General features: G+C 41.0%; 1 pseudogene; it reads right to left on the bottom strand.

Moving 5' to 3' along the window:
* Positions 1-6,575: 6,575 nt before the first annotated feature.
* Positions 6,576-9,316, bottom strand: LOC146999829 (glycosaminoglycan xylosylkinase pseudogene; annotated as a pseudogene).
* Positions 9,317-16,441: the final 7,125 nt, after the last annotated feature.

Genomic DNA, 16,441 nt, shown 5'->3' with positions numbered 1-16,441 from the left:
CTTGCAAAAAGAGTGCTAGGACTTGAATAGAACAGTAAGGGCTTGTGCTGTAAGATCGAGAATTGACAAGTGGGACTTCATGAAACTGCAAAGCTTCTGCAAGGCTAAAGACACCATCAATAAGACAAAAAAACCACCAACAGATTGGGAAAGGATCTTCACCTATCCTAAATCAGATAAGGGACTAATATCCAATATATATAAAGAACTGAAGAAGGTGGACTCCAGAAAGTCAAATAAGCCCATTAAAAAATGGGGCTCAGAACTGAACAAAGAATTCTCACCTGAGGAATACCGAATGGCAGAGAAGCACCTGAAAAAATGTTCAACATCCTTAATCATCAGGGAAATGCAAATCAAAACAACCCTGAGATTCCACGTCACACCAGTCAGAATGGCTAAGATCAAAAATTCAGGTGACAGCAGATGCTGGCGAGGATGTGGAGAGGAACACTCCTCCATTGTTGGTGGGATTGCAAGCTTGTACAACCACTCTGGAAATCAGTCTGGCGGTTCCTCAGAAAATTGGACATAGTCCTACCAGAGGATCCAGCAATACCTCTCCTGGGCATATATCCAGAAGATGTTCCAACCGGTAAGAAGGACACATGCTCCACTATGTTCATAGCAGCCCTATTTATAATAGCCAGAAGCTGGAAAGAACCCAGATGTCCCTCAACAGAGGAATGGATACAGAAATTATGGTACATTTACACAATGGAGTACTACTCAGCTATTAAAAAGAATGAATTTATGAAATTCATAGCCAAATGGATGGACCTGGAGGGCATCATCTTGAGTGAAGTAACACAATCACAAAGGAACTCACACAATATGTATTCACTGATAAGTGGATATTAGCCCAAAACTTAGGATACCCAAGATATAAGATACAATTTGATAAACGCATGAAACTCAAGAAGAATGAAGACCAAAGTGTGGACACTGTGCCCCTTCTTAGAATTGGGAACAAAACACCCAGGGAAGGAGTTACAGAGACAAAGTTCGTAGCTGTGATGAAAGGATGGACCATTTAGAGACTGCCGTATCCAGGGATCCATCCCATAAGCAGCTTCTAAACGCTGACACCATTGCATACACTAGCAAGATTTTGCTGAAAGGACCCAAATATAGCTGTCTCTTGTGAGACGATGCCGGGGCCTAGCAAACACAGGAGTGGATGTTCACAGTCAGCTATTGGATGGATCACAGGGCTCCCAATGGAGAAGCTAGAGAAAGTACCCAAGGAGCTAAAGGGATCTGCAGCCCTATTGTTGGAACAACATGATGTACTAACCAGTACCCCGGAGCTCTTGTCTCTAGCTGCATATGTATCGAAAGATGGCCTAGTCGGCCATCACTGGAAAGAGAGGCCCATTAGACTTGCAAACTTTATATGCCCCAATATAGGGGAATGCCAGGGCCAAAAGAATGGGAATGGGTGGGTAGGGAAGTGGGGGGCGCTATGGGGGACTTTTGGGATAGCATTGGAAATGTAACAGGAAAATATGTAATAAAAATATTAAAAATTAAAAAAAAAAAGAGGAATGGCAGGTTTCAAAATGAGGCTAATGGTAAAGCTTGAAAATGGACATTTCTTCAGAATCTCAGCCAGTTACTTCAGACCAGAAGGATAGTCTGGCATCCTGAGGACTGCAGACTTGGTATAGGAAGAAAGAATGGGCTTTTGGCAAGTGAATATTGGCAAATGGGGCAGCTTGTGTCACAGCATAGAAGAGGAGATGGCAGGCAGGTGGCTGCGTGGTATGGCTGGAGTTCATGGCATATTAGGGATCTTGGCCTTGAAACATTAGGAAAAAATTAAAATTCAAGTATTGATAAATATGCAAAAACTTAAAGGGTTAAATATAAGTTTTTGTGTGTGTCTTACCTCCAAAACCACAAAGAATTGCCTCAACATGGAGCATGCCATATCAGAAAGCTTCTGTGGAGTTTTCCAAAAGATGACTATGCTTTTGTTAGAGGATTGTGATGGTTTGTATATCTTTGGACCAGGGAGTGGCACCATCTGAAGGTGTGGCCTTGTTGGACGAGGTGTGACCTGATTGGAATGGGTGTGTCATTGTGGCTGTGGGTATAAGATCCTCACCCTAGCTGCCTGGCAGTCAGTCTTCCACTAGCAGCCTTTGGATGAAGACATAGAACTCTCAGCTCCTCCTGTGCCATGCCTGCCTGGATACTGCCATGTTCCCACCTTGATGATAATGGACTGAACCTCTGAACCTGTAAGCCAGCCCCAATTAAATGTTGCTTTTTATAAGAAAAAAAAAAAAAAGAGTGCTAGGACTCAAATCAGTGACTAACAGCTGAATTTAATATTTAGCACATCAAAGCAGATGCTGGCCGATGACACTCCCACATGCTGAACTGTCCTTGCCCAGCTGTTCTTCCCTTCCCAACCTAAGCAATTTTGGCTACATTTTTTAAAATTTTTATTTTTATTTTTTTGTTCTAGACCCCTGTTTTCCTGGCTCACTCCTGGCTCTCCTTTCTCTTATTTTTCTTCTCTATTCTCCATTCAACCTTCCCCATTCTCTCTTCTCCTTTCTACCCTCTCCTCAAATGGCCCAGCTCAGTGTGTCAGGAATGACTAACTTTTCCAGATGCCTCTGTGTAGTGATATTTATAGTAAAGCCTTTATGTCTGGCTTTAAGTGAAACACCTGATAAAGCCTTGATGTCTGGTTATGAATGAAATGTTTCAGCAAAGTCTTTGCTTGGGGTCAATCAGTAGAGGCTGGTAAATTGTTTTGAGATTGTTTGAACCTTGAAAAGATGTCTTTCTAGATAATCTGCCCTGGTGCTATGTGAGAATTTGCTTGCAGCTATATGAACCTTGGTCCTAAGACAGTCCTTTTTAATTTTGATTATGGCTAGCCATTGTCGAAGGAACAGATTTGTGTGGGTTGCCTGCTCTAAAAGGGAGTAAGAGCAAGATTACTTTGGAAGTTGAAATCTTTCCCAGCCCCAATGAACCTTGTATAATGTTTGAAATAAAGTAACTGGACTGAGCTAGCTATTTGTCAGTCTTGTCTAAGAAACTTAGCATTTAAGTGAGTTTTTCTTTCTACTGCAGCACCTACAACTGACATCAGTCAATAAATGGTGTCCAACTTCATGGACCAGAAGGGAAAGGAGTCTTGATCCAACAGGACTGAAGGTGGAAGAAATTGTGCTTACAAGTAGGTCTTCAGGATTTTGACAGAGGTCATGGGAAATTTACTAGCTGGTCTAAGAGATTTCTTTCTTTCTTCTTTTTAAAGAGATTTATTTATCTCTGTATGTGGGTATACTGTTGCTGCCTTTGGACACACTAAAAGAGGGCATCAGATCCCATTACAGATAGTTGTAAGCCACCATGTGGTTGCTGGGAATTGAACTCAGGACCTCAGGAAGAGCAGTCAGTACTCTTAACCACTGAGCCATCTTTCCAGCTCCACCACACAAAATTTAAAAATTTGTTTTACACACAGAGTGACCTATCTTAGAGCCATCTCTCCCACATCTAAGAGATTTCTAATCTCAAGAGCATACATATGTGAAGTTAATGCAATGTTTATTGGAAGTAAGTGGTATGGAAATGGAAAGAAAGACAGATTATTGAGCTCTTTGTATTAATTAAAAAGCATTGACTATAGGTTAAATAAACTCCAAATGCTCAATTCAAATCATCTGTATGAAACAATTGCTAAGGGCTTTAAAATAGGCCTATCAGAGAGGAGAGGAAATACCTGTAAGGATTTGTTTTTTATGTATATTAATTTCAAATGCAAAACCTTTACAGAGGGAGAAACATGTATATCTAATGTACAACAGGAGAATATGTCAATAACTGAGGAGGTTACCTTAGAAGAACTTGGAAGTAAGACAAGGAGAATGGAAAAGCATTTCTTCTCCCTCTTTCAGAAGAAATAGACCTAGAAAAGGTAGATGTTGAATTTATTGCACAGCTTCATTTATTAAGTAAACAAGTAGAAAAAGCTCTTGAAACAAAAAAGGTTACTTCCCAAAAGAAGAGGAAAGGTTTGAAAATAAAAAAGGTACTTCTGGAAAGATTAGGAAGGGTATAAAAATAAAAAAGGTGATTTCCCAAAAGAAGTGTATGAAAATAACAAAACAAAATAAATTAACTCCAAAATGAATAGAAAGGATATAGAAACAAAATTTTAAAAAGGAAGGGAAGTCTTTAGGCAAGAAACAAACTAAGCAGAGTCCTTCTTATTAAAAAGAGAAGTGTTTAGTGGCTTTAAGGACTTGGGACAAGGTTGAGAAACCAGGAAAAAAGACTGTATCTTTTACTTAAATTACTCAAATTCCTGGAGAGGATTACACTGACACTATGGAAAGATTAACTTCAGCAGTGCTAAAAGCAATAGCAGATCCAGATGTCAGGAAAGTGCTATTTAAATCTTTGGCAAATAAAGAATATAAAAAAAGGGATAAGACTGTTAAAAGCTCATGTCTCACTACTCTAAGCTACTGCTGATATTGAATATGCTGCATATAATGCAACTTTAACCAGACAATCCTTAGCTAAAGGTTTTAACTCTCAGCCTTTCTTTAGTAAAGGAAATGCCTCATTTTTTTTAATATTAAAATCTTTTATTTATTTTTTTTTTCAGAATTGAAATCCATAGAACACATTAGAAATCTTACCGAGTACAACCTCTATCTGCACATAAGCTCCAAGAGGAAATCCAAGGCAGATCAAACAAGGGCGGTGATGCCCACACCACCCTTTAGACAAATAAATTAGCTTCCCAGGAAGTTGCTCCCAGCTTCCCCCAGGAGTTTATGAGGACCACCTTAGGTCCTAAGAACCAGTGACAGCAGTGTCAGCCCGCTCACCACCCAGACTAGAGAGAGAAGGGGAGAAGAGCCAGCCTCCCCCACGGAGTGCGTCACCTGCTAGCAGGCTGCTCAGCTATGCCCGATGCACATTCTAACCTTACTAGCCAAGTCCTTTCTCGGTGCCAGCCACTCAGTACTTCCTTGTGTCAAAGCAAGAACATTTTCCCACGTTAACCCAAACCTCCACCTCCTATCCTGAAACCCTGACCACAGGACTCACGGGAGTGTGTGACAGCAGGTGTTATGATCACAAGATAATCAGAGATCCAGGAAGGAAAGGGAAGGGAGGCTGAAGGAACAGGAAGCAGGGGATAAGAAGACAAAGTGTGATAGCTTTAAAGAAAATGTGAGTTTCTTTGGATGGCAATGCTGTCTCCAGCACTGGGGAAACCGAGGAACTGTCAGGGTCCGCTTTGCTGAAAATCTATAATGAATACACACCTGAATTTCTCGATTTTCTTCTAAAAATTTAGTCTGACACTTTAACCCTGAGTGCAAACAGGGAGACATACCTTAAAAAATACCAAACATCTTCAGCAAATCAGAGCCTATTGTTTTAAAGGTGAGTTACTTATAGCTCTCCCCGAAGTACAATGCAGCCTTAGATGAAGAAACAGTTTGAGAATAAAAATTCTATATTCAAATCTCTCCCATTTTAACTTCAGAACACATATATTTAAGAAGTGAAAGCAAAGGAGGAAAGAGCAATGGATTCAGATTTCCTGGTTTTGTATTAAATGCATCCATCTCTGTGGATATTCAATCAGTAAAGCTAATTTGGAGCTGACCAGAATCCCCCCAGTGCCTTGGATGTAATAGTCCTAATCTAGTAAATGACCCAAAAAGAGGCGTTACAATACTTACTGCCCCAGTGTGAAACACAGCGTGAGGCAGCTTTTCTTTAACTGCTCTTTGCAGCTTTCCTGCCTGTTCTTTTCCGCAGAATAATCTTACGTCCTCAACATGACGAGTTTGGCTGCTTGCCTGAGAACAGTTCCTACTTACTTCACCAGTGTGCAATGGAATGCTGAGCCACAGTTTAAATCAGCACAGAAGGGAGGGCTCCCTGCCTGCTATCCCAGCACAAAGTGCTAATAATCATGCTAATCTCAGAATTCAACTGAATTTTCTTGATGTACACAGCAAGTAGCCTGGAAACTGGACTTAATACCTCCTTTTGTTTTTGCTTTGTTTTTTGGGTTTGGTCCTAGAACTTACTCTGTAGACCAGGCTGGCCTTGAACTCACAGAGATCTGACTGCCTCTACCTCCCAAATGCCAGGATTAAAGGTGTGTGTGTCACCACTGCCTGGCTTAATATCTCCTTTTGTTAACACTATTTTAGTGTTTTGTGCTAATCTTTGTTTTCTGAAGTTCAATATCCCGAATTAAAAAAAGGAATATGCAGTATATTCCTTAATCTACCTCAAGGTGTACATTAAATGTAGACCTTTCCTAATTCAAGCCATTTAAACGTGGCTACAGGCTACTAGATTTGAATGGGAGAGACTGGGAGTATAAACTCAAAAGGTAGCTGCCTCAAGCCAGGCTCTGTGGCTGGCATTAAATGTCAAGCACAATGTTGAAAGCCTAGTCTTGACAGAAGTCCAGAACTCGCTAGGATGTAGAGGAACACAGCCTGAGCTCCTGTCCCAGACCCATTCTGGCGGCTATCAAATGGCTTGCTGGAGCACAGAACCAACCCTGACTCTAACACGGGGATGGAAGAATTCTACTACACACAGGTTCAGAACTCCAAACGAGGCTGAATTTGGATTTGACATGAACCAAAATATTAAGGCTCTCTGTGGTGATCTCCCCAGTTTCAAGGCTCAGAGGCTTAAAAGCTTTCACTCTGTTACCAGCAAGGTACAGTCACCAGCACAGACAAGGTCACCACTCTCCTAGGAACAGCACCATTACAGGCCATTTACCTCACAGGGTATGAATTCACGTTAGAAGACAGAGCTGGGCATGTTGGTTCATACCTATAATCCTAGCGTGTGGAAGGCTAAGGCCAGTTCAAAGCCTGGGCTATACAGTAAGTTCCAGATCAGCCTGGGCTAGAGTCTATGGTCTACCTCAAAATAAACAAAGAGAGAAAAAGAAAAAAAGTTTGGGGGGCGGGTGGCAGAGAGCACAGTTTCAGTTTGGTTTTGGGCAAAGGTGGACATGGGGTAAGTTAGTGTCCATAGAGGATCATGCCTGGGTTGTCATAGTATTTCCTCTAGAGATGATTGTGGTTAATATGAACACAACCCGGGGATGACTAATTTGCTCTGGACATATCTAAGAACCTAAACAGAGGGGAAGCTGCCTTTCACTAAGTCAATTATCTTCCTGGTTCTATAGTGAGTCCCTCCCTCTTCTCTTCCCTGAGATGTCAAATCCATGCCACCCAATAGCTCAGAGTCTCAAGACCTTCCCGCCCTTCCCCTTCCTCCAATCTCCCTTAAACACGGTCCCTGGTGCAGACTGCTGTCCTGTCTGACGCCGCTCGGGAGGAACAGTATGGTTTCAATCTGACTAGTTCTGGTTTCTGTTTTTGTTTTTTTTAAGACACAAGGGACTATAAAGTGTTTTCAGAGAATCCATGGGTGTAGAGAAAAGACAGCAAGGGTCACCCGAGACGCACACTCTGGAAACACTTCCTTAGCCAATGTCACACCTGCTCACCCTCTGGTGTGGGAATAAAGACAGCAGAGCTGCTGCTGGCCGCCTGAGAGGTGAGCCAGCTGAACTGTGGTCCGTAGCTTGCACTGCAGAAAACACCGAGCACTCCCAGGGCCACCACCATCTTCTGCCACCAGCACCCACTGTGGCCACCTGCAGACCATCGCATGCCATTCAGAATTGATTGTGCTGTTTCTCTATCCTTGTAAAATCAGTTCCACTTGTTTTGCGTTGAGAATTACAAGTGGGAGAGTGGCATCCTGTCTTCCACCAGCACAGTATCCGTCCCAAACTGATCACTGCACTGCTTGATGGTGGCCAAGACATTCAGAAGCCGCTGGTCCACAGTGTCCAAGTGTGGATCAGAGAGCACGGGGGAGATGGGGTCGTGGGCCATGGCAGATTTTAAGGCAGACTTTAGTACTCCATTCTTTAGATAATTCAGTCTATTCCAGGTTGAAACCCGAATGATGCAACACTGATAGAGAGGGGCAAGAATGCTTCTCTCATCCAGCGAGGGGTTTCCAAAGCTTTTGGCATTATCAAGAAGAATAAGCATGCTCGCGCCTTCATCATCTTGAAAGCTCTCGTAGTGATGGCGATCAGCGTTGCCAATCAAGTAATCAAAAACAGCCGTGTCAATGATGTCCAGGAGACGTGGGCCTGAGTCATAGGGGGATGTTTTCTTCACAGCATCGCAGTAGCTCTCATCATATTCCCACCTGGCCAGTTTGCCTTCTCGGTAGGTCCTGCCCCAGGGATGTCGATGTTTCTGCAGAGGCCACACATCTGGAAGCCAAAGTGTGACAGAGCCCTCCATCATGTCACCGTCAGCACACTCTGGCTCTGTTTCTCGGCAGTAGTAGCACTTCCCATAGAAACAAGTATTGTTCCCTACAGTTAGGAAGGTGCTCAGCAGCTGCTCCGTGGCAACAGGCTTAACTTCTGTTCGCAGATTAACATATCTGCCCACCACCAAGGGAGCGCGGCGGAAACCCAGAATCCTGTCCAAATGGAAGGCCGCCACCTCTGCATTGTGTCTGTCATAACCAGCATATGGCTCCCCTTCTACCACATAGTCTCTGCTGTACCGCTTAGGTTAAAGACAACTTTCTGTACTCCTTCAAGAATCAGTAAAGCTTTTAGCTGTGTCTCTTTATAGCCCACATCAGCTTTAATGATTTTCTTAGTGGCCATGGCATGCATGATCGCTCCTAGCTCTGGTGTCTCTTCAGGGTACACTTCCCGGGGCACCACCCACTGGGCTGCAATCTCCCAAGGAGACTCCAGGGTGTGGTCCAACTTGGGCACCAGCTCCACCCGCAAGCCAGTCATCATTCGGTGAAAAGCTCTCTGGTCCTCTCGGTTGGCAGCTGATGTATCTAAATTGTCTATCAGGAAAACTTTGGTGAAGATAAAAATGACGAGGAGTATTGCTAACAGCACAACTCGCTGCTTCAGCTTCATGGTGGCCTCTTTTCCTTCTCCTCAGCCCACGTCCTGGCTGGCTTATCACAGGGAACAGGTGGTGACGATTAGCAAGGAGATTCCATGATTACATATTTCTTCACTGCAGTGCCTCCACAATTCCAGGTGTTCAGCAGTTATCAATCTGTAGGCTGAAGCTGCTGACTTCACACTCACCAACACGGAAATGGCGGTCAGAGGGAGCTAATTCATGTCCTGGCGGGCCTCAGGCTCGCTCCATAGCCGCCCGCGCGGTGCGGTGCGGCGCGGCCCCGGCCACCCCCGCCGCCTCCGGGGAGGGGCAGCCCCACGAAATGCCTCATTTTAAAATAATCAAAATATACTACCAAGAATTTATAATATATGTGGAAAAGGCAGATATTGGTCTAATAAATGCTGATCAGTAAGAGATGTCCAAGCTGATTTTTACCATTGGGAAAACAGATAAGGGGGACTAGCAAAGGGCCTAAGAATAAAAACCATGAGCCAAGCATACCCTATCAGCAATGGAATAGTTCACCAACAAAGCAACAAGGGGAATGTAATCTCAGTATTGGTGGTTTAATGCATGTTACTTCAGTTAGTGCTGATCTTGACATGGCAGTGGATAAATATTTTATACTGTCTTCACAAATTCCTTGTTATAAAATAGCTTCTGGTGTATATGGTCTTATTACTACAAGAACAATAGGAGTAATTTTGAGAAGTAGTTTTATATCTCAAGGGTTTATTATATATCCAGGATTAATAGATGAAGATTATTGACTATTGATGTGAAATTAAAACCAAGGCTAATATTTAGAAAACCACTCTAATAAATAGAATAGGAGGATTTGAAAGCACTGCAAGAAAGTTTTGGCAAACTGTTATTAATGATGAAAGGTCAAAATTAAAGTTAATGGCAAATGATATTGAAACTGAAGGTTTAGTGGACACTGCAGCTAATGAATTTATAATTTCTGAAGAAGCCTGGAATCAAAATTGGCCTTTGCAAGAAGTCTTCTAAAAGAAGGCATTGGAAAAAATTATCAAGGAAGATCATAGGCTATCCATAAGTTGTCATTATGATGATCACAGGTTTTCAATAGACAGGACAAAGCAGGAGTCAGTCTTTCACATTTAGACTAAGGACCACTATTGATAATATAACAACAGCCCTTCTGTCTTAGGGTTTTATGGCAGTCAACAGACACTATGGCAAGGCAACTCTTAGACAACATTTAACTGGGGCTGGCTTACAGGTTCACAGGTTCAGTCCGTTATCATCAAGGTGGGAGCATGGCAGCACCCAGGCAGACTTGGGGCTGGAGGAGCTGAGAATTTTATATCTTCATCCAAAGGCAGATAGGAGAAGACTGGGTTCCATGTGGTTAGGAGAAAGGTCTCATTGCCCACCCCAACAGTGACACACTTCTTTCAACAAGACTACACATACTCCAACAAGGCTATTTCTTCCTAATAGTGCCACTCCCTGAGTCACACCTTCCTTTAAAATGGCTAACCAATAAGCCTGTTTGTACAGAGCAGACCCTTAATAAAAGAGAAATTACAGATTCTTGAGCAACTGATGCAAAAAAAAAAAATTAGATGCTAAACATATTGAGGAGGAGTCTACTAGTCCTTGGAATTCTACTTGTAATAAAAAAGAAATCTTAAACATGGAGAATGTTAACAGATTTAAGAGCCGTAAACAAAATAATTTAGCCTATGCTTTCTTTGCACCCTGAAATTCCCTTACTTTTTATATCACCCAGAGATTGTCCATTAATAGTAATCGATTTAAAAGATTTTGTTTTATTTTTGTCTGTTTATTTTTTGCTATTTCCTTGCAAAAATAAGATCAAAAAGTGTGCTTTTACTGTGCTTACATATACAATAATGTTAAACCTTTATAGATATTTTATTGGAATGTTCTTCCTCAGGGAATGTTAAATAGTCCAAAAGTGTGTCAATTTTTGTGCAATAACTGATTGATATAATTTGCAAACTATTTTCCCAGTTAATTTCCATTATACGAATGATATTTTAGTGACTAACTCTGATATCCTTAGAGAATATCCCTTAGAGGGAAAATGTTAATGCAACATGAAAGATTTTACTTTACTGAGGACTATGGAGTGAATCTGAAAAAAATGCAGAAAGAAAATTCTACAAATTATTTAGAATTTAAATTAATTCAGTAAAATATACAACCACAAAGGGTTCAGATTAGAAGAGATAAATTAAAAAATGTTAAAGATTTTTAAAAATTTGAAATATATTAACTAGCTATGTCCTACTATGTCAAGATTTATGTAATTTCTTATAAATCCTGCAAGGTGATTTAAATTTAAACAGTCCTTAAAAATTAACAGCTGAAGCAGAAAAGTAATTGGTCTACTTAGAACAGAGATTACAAGATGCCTATGTATTAGATTAGATACTAAACCTGACTGTACTTTTTTTGTACCCTCCACTAATTTTCCTACTGGAATGATTTTACAAAGAAAAGTTAATATTTCAAAATGTATATTTTTACCACATAAATAGACTAAAAATTAAAAAACTTATATAGAAAAAGTTTCAAAATTACTAAAAGCAGAATAAGACTTCCTCAGTTAACAGGGTTTGATCCAGCAGAATACTGTATGTAGTATCTATCATATACAAGGTTCAAATTACACAATTATGGATGATTGATGATAACTGGCAGAGAGCTTGTAGAAATTACTTGGGAGAAATTAGGAGTAAATATTCCAAAAGCAAAAGATTTCAATTCAAAAAAAGGACAGAGTGTATTCTTCCACAGATAGTTAAAAACCCACCTAATTCTTGAAGTCTTAACATTTTATACTGATGCAAATAACTTAGGAATGTTAGGTTACATATCAGGCAACATAAGCAAAGTAATTGAAAGCCCCTATTCTTCTGTTCAAAAATCAGAATAATATGAAATTCTTATAGTAGTACTAGATTTTTATGAAGTATAATTACCAATTCTCCACATGTAGAGCGGGGTTCTTTTAGATATAGAAGTTGCTGAACTTATCCCTGATAACTTGAAATTAACCTTGTTCAAGCAATTGTGAAAGACAGTTAGAGACAGACATTAACTATTGCATATAAGTCATACTTATTGTCACACTGGATTGTCATGACCACTGACACAAAGTAGTGATGAAATAGATTAATTATTAACAGAAAATGTGTTAGATGCATCAAAATTTCATGAAACATGTCACACTTATGGGAAAGACTACAAGAAAAAGTTCTCACTGTCATGGCAACAAGATAAAGAAATTATTAAATAATTGTCCTAATTGTTCCTTATGTTGTCAAGGAATAGCCTTAGCTTGGAGAGGGATTCTAGAAGAAGCAGTGTCTGAGAACAAAAACAAATGACTGGGAGTCAAATTGTGGGTTCAAGCTGAAGGCCTATATTCTGCCGGACACAGCTTTGCAGATTGCTTTGTTTTTGTTCTGCTTTCTGTGGAGAGATCCAAAAACCTATCTCTCTATTTTAAACATGTAACCATTCTCCAAGGAGTTTTCTATTTTTTTCCTCTAAAAGTTCTCTGAATAACTCATCTCTTATCTATCATAAGTCCAGTTTTTTATTTTACAAATGGACTATCCTATGAAATAGAATCCTGTGACCTCAGCCCCTTAACTATTTTTTTTATTAGATATTTTTATTTACATTTCAAATGTTATCACCTTTACTAGTTTCCACTCCAAAATCCCCTATCCCCTCCCCCTGCTCCCGCAACCCACCCATTCCCATTCCTGGTCCTGGCATTCCCCTATACTGAGGCTTAGAGCCTTCACATGTCCAAGGGCCTCTTCTCCCATTGATGACTGACTAGGCCATCCTCTGCTACATATATAGCTAGAGCCACAAGTTCCACCATGTGTTTTCTTTGATTCAGTTCCAAAGAGCTCTGAGGGTACTGTTCCTCCTATGGAGCTTCAGACTGTTTAGGGACTTTCTCTAGCTCCTTCATTGGGGATCTTGTGCTCATTCAAACGGATGATTGTGAGCATTCATTTCTGTATTTGCCAGGCAGAGCCTCGCAGGAGACAGATATATCAGGCAGCTGTCAGGAGGCTCTTGATGGAATCTGCCATAGTGTCTGGGTTTGGTGGTTCTTTATGGGATGCATCCTCAAGCGGGGCAGTTTCTGGATGGTTGTTCCTTCAGTCTCTGCTCTGTACTAAGTCTCTGTAACTCCTTCCATGGGTATTTTGTTTCCCATTTAAGAAGGATTTGGAGCTTTTGGGATAATATCCACTTGTCAGTGAGTGTATATCATGTGTGTTCATATGTAATTGGGTTACCTCACTTAGCATGATATCCTCCAGATCCACCCATTTGTCTAAGATTTCATAAAACTCATTGTTTTTAATAGCTGAGTAATACTCTATTGTGCAAATGTACATTTTCTGTATCCATTCCTCTGTTGAAGGACATCTGGGTTAATTCCAGCTTCTGGCTATTATAAATAAGGCTGCTATGAACATAGTGGAGCGTGTGTCCTTATTACAGGTTGGAGCATCTTCTGGGTATATATGCCTAGTATTGCTGGATCAACTGGTAGAACTATGTCCAATTTTCTGAGGAACCGCCAGACTGATTAACAGAGTGGTAGTATCAGCTTGGAATCCTACCAAAAATGGAGGAGTGTTCTTTTTTCTCCACATTCTTGCTAGCATCTGCTGTACCCCATGTTTTTGATCTTAGCCAGTCTGACTGATATGAGGTGGAATCTCAGGGTCGTTTTGATTGTTATTTCCCTGATAACTAAGGATGTTGAACATTTCTGTACATGCTTCTCAGCTATTCAGTGTTCCTCAGTTTAGAATTCTTTGTTTAGCTCTGTACCCCATTTTTAAGAGGGTTATTTGATTTTCTGGAGTCCAACTTCTTTCTTCTTCTTCTTCTTCTTCTTCTTCTTCTTCTTCTTCTTCTTCTTCTTCTTCTTCTTCTTCTTCTTCTTCTTCTTCTTCTTCTTCTTCTTCTTCCTCCTCCTCCTCCTCCTCCTCCTCCCCCCTCCTCCTCCTCCTTCTTCCTCCTCCTCCTCTTCTTCCTCCTCCTCCTCCTCCTCTTCCTCTTCCTCCTCCTTCCTCCTCCTCTTTCTTCCTCCTCCTCCTTCCCCTCCTCCTTCTTCCTCCTCCTTCCTCCTCCTCTTTCCTCCTCCTCCTTCTTTTACTCCTCCTCCTTCTTTCTCCTTCTCCTCCTCCTTCTCCTTTCCCTTCCCCTCCTCCTTCCCATTCCCCTCCTCCTCCTCCTCCTTCCCCTTCTTTTTCTCCTCCTTCTACATTTTTAAAACAATTTTTATTAAATATTTTCTTTATTTACATTTCTTTTTTTTCCATTTTTTTATTAGATACTTTCTTCATTTACATTTCAAATGCTAACCTGAAAGTCCCCTATACTCTCCCCCTGCCCTACTCCCCAACCCACCCACTCCTACTTCTTGGCCCTGGAGTTCCCCTGTACTGGAACGTATAAAGTTTGCAAGACCAAGGGGCCTCTCCTACCAATGATGGCCAGCAAGGCCATCTTCTACTACATATGCAGCTAGAGACTCGAGCTCTGGGGTTACTGGTTAGTTCATATTGTTGTTCCTCCTATAGGTTGCAGACCCCTTCTGCTCCTTGGGTAATTTTTCTAGCTCCTCCATTGGGGACCATGCGTTCCATCCAATAGATGACTGTGAGCATCCACTTCTGTATTTACCATGCACTGGCATAGGCTCACAAGCGACAGCTATATCAGGGCCCTATCAGCAAAATCTAGCTGGAATATGCAATAGTGTCTGCATTTGGTGGCTGATTATGGGATGGATCCCCAGGTAGGGCAGTCTCTGGATTGTCCATTCTTTTGTCTCAGCTCCATACTTTGTCTTTGTAACTCCTTCCATGGGTATTTTGTTCCCTATTCTAAGAAGGAATGAAGTATCCATGCATTGGTCTTCTTTCTTGATTTTATTGTGTTTTGCAAATTGTATCTTGGGTATTCTAAGTTTCTGGGCTAATATCCACTTATCAGGGAGTGCATATCAAGTGACTTACTTGTGATTGGGTTAACTCACTCAGGATGATATCCTCCAGACCCCTCTATTTGCCTAAGAATTTCATAAATTAATTGTTTTTTAATAGCTGAGTAGTACATTATTGTATAAATGTACTACATTTTCGGTATCCATCCCTCTGTTGAGGGACATCTGGGTTGTTTCCAGCTTCTGGCTATTATAAATAAGGCTGCTATGAACAATGTGGAGCATGTGTCCCAATTACCACTTGGAACATCTTCTCAGTATATGCCCAGGAGAGGTGTGGCTGGATCTTCCAGTAGTACTATGTCCAATTTTCTGAGTAACTGCCAGACTGATTTCCAGAGTGGTTGTACAAGCTTGCAATCCCACCAGCAGTGGAGGAGTGTTCCTCTTTCTGCACATCCTTGCCAGCATCTGCTGTCACCAGAATTTTTGATTCTAGCCATTCTGACTGGTGTGAGGTAGAATATCAGGGTTGTTTTGATTTTCATTTCCCTGATGGTTAAGGATGTTGAACATTTATTCAGGTGCTTCTCAGCCATTCAGTATTTCTTAGTTGAGAATTCTTTGTTTACCTCTTGTACCCCTTTTGTTAATGGGTTATTTGAATTTCTGGAGTTCAGCTTATTGAGTTTTTTGTATATATTGGATATTAGTCTGCTATCAGATTAAGAATAGGCCAACATGCCTTTAATCCCAGCACTTGGGAGGCAGAGGCAGGCAGATTTCTGAGTTTGAGGCCAGCCTGGTCTACAAAGTGAGTTGCAGGACAGCCCAGTCTACATAGAGAAACCCTATCTCAAAAAACCAAAAAAAAAAAAAAAAAAAAAAAAAAAAAAAAAAGAATAGGTAAAAATCCTTTCCTGATATGTTGGTGACCTTTTTGTCTTATTGACAGTGTCTTTTGCTTTACAGAAACTTTGCAATTTTATGAGGTACTATTTGTTGATTCTTGATCTTACAGCACAAGTTATTGCTGTTCTGTTTATGAATTTTCCCCCAGTGCCCATATCTCTGAGGTTTTTTTTTTTTTTTTAACCCACTTTCTCCTCTATAAATTTCAGTGTCTCTGGTTTTATTTTTTATTTATTTTGAAAAATTTTAAAGTTTTTATATTAGGTATTTTCTTTATTTACATTTCCAATGCTATCCCAAAGTCCCCCCATAAACACCCCCCACAGCACCCCCCCCAACTCTTGCTTCTTGGCCCTGGCATTCCCCTGTACTGAGGCATATAAAGTTTGCAAGACCAATGGGCCTCTCTTTCCACTGATGGCCGACTAGGCCATATTCTGATACATATGCAGCTAGAAACAGGAGCTCGGGTGGGTGGGTGGGTGGGGTTACTGGTTAATTCATATTGTTGTTCCACCTATAGGGTTGGAGACCCCTT

This window comes from Mus caroli, unplaced genomic scaffold (assembly GCF_978045245.1).
Source record: "Mus caroli unplaced genomic scaffold, Mus_caroli_1 scaffold_34, whole genome shotgun sequence".
NCBI lineage: Eukaryota > Metazoa > Chordata > Mammalia > Rodentia > Muridae > Mus > Mus caroli.
Note: the sequence above shows the minus strand (reverse complement) of the source record. Positions and strands in the feature narration are given on the sequence as shown.